The sequence below is a fragment of the Poromitra crassiceps genome, assembly GCF_964638095.1.
Source record: "Poromitra crassiceps genome assembly, chromosome: 16".
Lineage (NCBI taxonomy): Eukaryota > Metazoa > Chordata > Actinopteri > Beryciformes > Melamphaidae > Poromitra > Poromitra crassiceps.
This window is the reverse complement of record NC_139645.1, coordinates 37,932,667-37,937,666: the sequence shown is the minus strand read 5'-3', so window position 1 is coordinate 37,937,666 and position 5,000 is coordinate 37,932,667. Positions and strand designations below refer to the sequence as shown.

Below are 5,000 nucleotides of genomic sequence, written 5' to 3'. Positions count from 1 at the left end.
GCGCTATGGGACTCCATGACCAATTCTCAGGGAGGTGGACTTTTAAGTCAATGATACTGATGTAAGATAGAATATAAGCAAGATAAAATTAAACTCAATGATCCCTGTAGGGAAGAAATTTGAATAATGAATAATAATGAGATGATGTAAATGAGAGGAGTATTATAATATGAGGAGACAATATGCATATTACAACAAATATATGTGCAATTAAAAGGGTCTAAAGAGGGCCAAGCTAGTGATGGGTCGATTCACAAATAAATTGTTCATTTGAACAACGAGGCATTTCAGGCGCTATGCGCACAAGATTCCTAGGCTCACCCGCTATGCAGGCTCGCCCGCCGCCCTGCAGATGGCCGAGCTGGCCCTGCAGCTTGCATACGCAGCTCGGCCGCTGCGCGGCCTCGACCTCCCTGTGTGGACCACTTGCTCCCTCGCCCGCCCTGCAGCTCGCCCGCTGTGCGGGCTCACTTGCTCTTATGACATCACTGATGACCACTGCGCATCACGGCCGCGCCTGCTCTATGACATCACTGATGCCATCATCACAGATGACATCACTGATGACAATTAGGTCAATCACCTAATTAAAAAATCTGTCTCCCTCACGTCACACGCACAGCCCAGGGGCAGAAGCCATCGTCTCCATCTGGTTCCTCCCCGATTCTACCTACATCTCCTTCTTTTTGGTGTTTTATGGCAGTTGGCATCCTCAATGTTGCATTACCACCCTCTTCTGTTTCCCTTCCATCACTTATGTAGCCTCAGACTGATGACATCACTGATGACATCATCACTGAACTATAGCCTCAGCCTTAGGGCAACAGCCTTAGGGCAATTAATCTGCCCTAATTAAAAATCCGGTTCTTTACACTTCTTGAAAGTTTCAGCCCAATCGCACCTAAAACGGCATAGCTGTGGCCGGCCAAAATTCTTGAAACAAACAGACAGACAGAGTCCACTTTGCCAAATGTATAGATGGAGGGATGGATGGATGGATGGATGGATGGATAGATAGATAGATAGATAGATAGATAGATAGATAGATAGATAGATAGATAGATAGATAGATAGATAGATAGATAGATAGATTGATCAGTGAGTGTTTAACATGATTCAAGAGACAACTGAATGGACACAAGTAAGCAAACGTATTTGGTCAAGGTGTTGAGTTGATGAAATGGGTGAAATGACTCTATTCACTGCGGGTGGACAGCCTGAAAGAATTGTGTTAGTTAAATGAATCGGTCTTCCAACCCCTAGTCGGCATTATAGAAGTTGTTGAAGATGTTCAAGTTGTTGTTGTTGGTGCTAAGGCGACTGATGAGGTGGCACTGTAGACTGGACTGATCCGTGTAAATGATTGGCATCTTTTGCCCTCTTGTGGTGTCATGGGGCCATAACAAAAACACAACCCCTTATTTAACCCATTGATACCTGATGCAGCATTTGTGTGTGTATCCCTTTAAGACCGCGAACGGTCTTAAAGGGATACACACACAAATGCTGCATCAGGTATCAATGGGTTAACAAGACACGTTGATGAACTGCACATTCTTATTGACTATGACCTGGGGGTGAGTAGTTGTAAAGCCCAATTTATGCTTCGTCTGCCGACACTTTTGAAACGGTCGCCGACAGAAATGAGGACTTGAGTCGACACTTTCAAGTGTCTGCGAGCAGCGTCTGCTACCTAGTGAAATGTCTAGTGTCGCTGACTACGTCACATAATGTCGCGCAAGTCTGATTGGCTATATAGACGGGCACGCGCGACTTCCTTGTTTTAGTTTTCGCTGAAATGAAATTAATGAGCGTGTCCCCGGTATTTTTATCAGCATGTCCTTGATGTATGACTTAGTGAAAATCACAAAGAACACCGTGACCAACTTCCCAGAGAGAGAGGAGGTGATTGTGTGGTTGTGTGTCGTTATATGCGGCTGCAGTTACATGTTGCCTCCGACGTGGGTTCACTGACAGCATTCCCTCTCTTGGCTGTCTGCACTAGTTCTCTGCCTCCCTCTGTCTCTAGCGTCACGTGACCGTTGCGCCGCGGAGAGAAGCATAAATGCAGCAACATGAGCGACACTTTATTTTTCGTCTGCGACCATGTGCTGAGCGACACTTTATAATAAGTATAAATTAAGCTTTAGTCTTGTACTGTTCACCACTGAGCAGCTCTGCCAGAGCACCCACATGTGAGGAATCAAAAAAAGGCTGTTCAAAGATTTAAAAAAGCTTTGATACAAGGCCAATATAACAAGGACATTTATGAAAGACATCCTCTTTAATAGAAGACTTTGTATTCAATCTTTTTTAAATGTTTGAACAGTGACTTGGTTCAGCCTTTTTTTGATTACTTTCACGTTACCCAATTTCTGACCAAAGAGCACCTTCTCACAGTCAGACTTCACCTGCATGGAACGCCACTGCACTCCTTTCATGATCTTTTGATAGACCCACATGTGACTCTCCTCCAGTATTGGAGCCAGGCTTCTACGTCAGCACATCAGCCTAGATGATTGCATAAGGGAGAGTTACATCACATCCCTTGTATTGGCAATCATGCATAAACTGTAGCATCGTTTACATAATATCAGTCGCTTGAAGAGTTTCAACAGACTGGTTTGCTGATATGGTTTCCTTTGTTTCAATATATTTTATGCCTCCCACACACTAGAGGATAAAAGGCCCGATTTAATGCCCGATTCCCCTCGGGGGGGCGTGGCCTGATTCGAGGCTAGTCTCAACCGATTTTTTGTCTAAATAATTGTCAAGTGTCTGGTGTCAATAAATTATTGATTGAATCGGAGCCGGCCCGATCTCGAATCGGGCATATCAAACATGTTTGATATTTACGATGGCTGTCTCCCGACGGAACCCGCAATAGCCAATGAGAGCGAGCAGACCGGGACGCGTCGACGGTCATACCCGGATGTTAATGCAGCGCTACGAGTTGTGGCAACAGCAGTGCCATGTAGCTCCTCTCTCTCCAGCATCCTCACAGCTTAAAACAGGGTGGACAGCGGCGGATGGCTCTCCAAACATGTGCCGAGCGGAGCGGTTTGTTTGCTTCAAGGGAGTGGATATGCTGTAATATGAGCTCTCAGACAGGACGTTGTTTTAGCTCATTTTCCGAGGGTGTCCGCGCTGCTTGAAGTGGACCCGCCGCTCGGTGCATGTTTGGAGAGCCATCTGCTGTTGTCTGTGTGAAAAAATTGCGGTTTTGTGGGATATAAACAGCCTACAGTCTAGTTGCTGGAATCGCTGTGAGTCGGTACTTCAAACGGCTGGTGTGTGGTCTCGCAGTCTGGCCGAATCGTCTAGTGTGTGCGTTCAGGCGATTTGAATGTTAAAATCTGATGAAATTGTCCTTATGTCTGTGGTCTCTCATGTTTTTAAAATCGGTTAAGATTTGAAAATCCTCTAGTGTGTAGGCAGCATTAGTATAGTGAAATCGGGGTTAGTGTGGGAGGTTTACGATTAGAGGTTAACAATGGAGTTCTACAGGTGAAGTTAAGGTTGTTTGATTGAGATGATTCTGACATGGGAAATGGGACTTGTTGTGGGCAGTTCAATAACACTAGAAATATCGTGCAGTCCTTTCTAGAATCCCTCGCTGCCTCGCATGCTGAGCGTGCTCGCCCGCTCAACTGGCAGCGCTTATTTTTGCTGCACTGAGTGGCCAGCAGGTCAGACTGTGGTTGTACTGCTCAGCTTCCAGGTTTGTGTGTGTGTGTGTGTGTGTGTGTGTGTGTGTGTGTGTGTGTGTGTGCGTGCGTGTGTGCGTGCGTGCGTGTGTGTGAATGTGAACAGGGCGCTCCTGACAAAGAGAGCATTGCTCTCAGTGAGGTTCCCCCTGTAGAAATAAAAGGTTCCATTTCTAACATGGCTCATTGGTTTGTGCTTGAGGTCCCGCCCGCTTCGCGCTCGCCCCCCCTCCGCATGCCAGTTGAGAAATTGTGCGCCAGGGAAACCGCCAGCCGGCTTATTATAGTAGTGAGATGTCATTAAGGGGATGCTGAGAGGAAAGAGAAGGAAAAACAATATTTTCCATTGATTTCCCATTTAGGCCTCCACAAAGAGAAAATGTGTGTCCTGTAAGCATAAGGAGATAATTGCCAAAAAAGTGCAGAAGTGATGCAATGCCTAATAGAAATATGGGCTCAAAAGCACCACAAGGCATTGTTGTTCTTCTATTCTTGGGAACATATTGCTAAGTATTGTACTGTCAAACTGCACTCAGGAGCATGACAGTCTCTGAGAGCTTGAGGTGCTGCTCATTTCCAAGGTTCTGCATGCAAAACCTGACAACAGATTAGTGTGCAGGCATAACCATTACAGTCATTCTGTACAAATCACATTTCTTAGACTATAAGCATATGTCATCATTGTCACTTTGTGTTTATTACCACCTTCTCAAATCCTGTGTGATGATGAGTTGCTGCTGTGTGTGTGTGTGTGTGTGTGTGTGTGTGTGTGTGTGTGTGTGTGTGTGTGTGTGTGTGTGTGTGTGTGTGTGTGTGTGTGTGTGTGTGTGTGTGATGATGAGTTGCTGCTGTGTGTGTGTGTGTGTGTGTGTGTGTGTGTGTGTGTGTGTGTGTGTGTGTGATGATGAGTTGCTGCTGTGTGTTGTCACGTTCCTGATGAGCTCTCCCACTGCTCCACTCCTGTAAGTGTTGCTCATATTTCCTTCTCATCAGCAAATCATCGACTGAGATCTGATTTTAATCTGTCATTAAATCACCGTCTACATGAGACTAATGGTGCAGTACACCTCATGACATTAACAAATTGCTTCTTCCCAAACTTCTATTTCATCAAATTAAACCTGTTTGGTTCGGGGTCAGAGGTTAACGACCAACGTCTGGAGGTTAATCACAAATAACTAATAATGACAGGCTGAGCGTTTGTCATTTGAGATCAGGCTAACTTGTAATGGCAATTTTGCTGATTTGGGGTCAGAGGATTGAGTTAAGGGTTATAGGTCACGGTCTAGAGGT

At 45.4% G+C, this 5,000-nt stretch overlaps 1 protein-coding gene across 1 annotated transcript in view; it reads right to left on the bottom strand.

The window, feature by feature from the left end:
- Positions 1-5,000, bottom strand: part of unc13c (unc-13 homolog C (C. elegans)) — a gene marked incomplete at both ends in the record, with an annotated part of 213,091 nt that overhangs the window by 170,284 nt on the left and 37,807 nt on the right. The window lies entirely within an intron of this gene.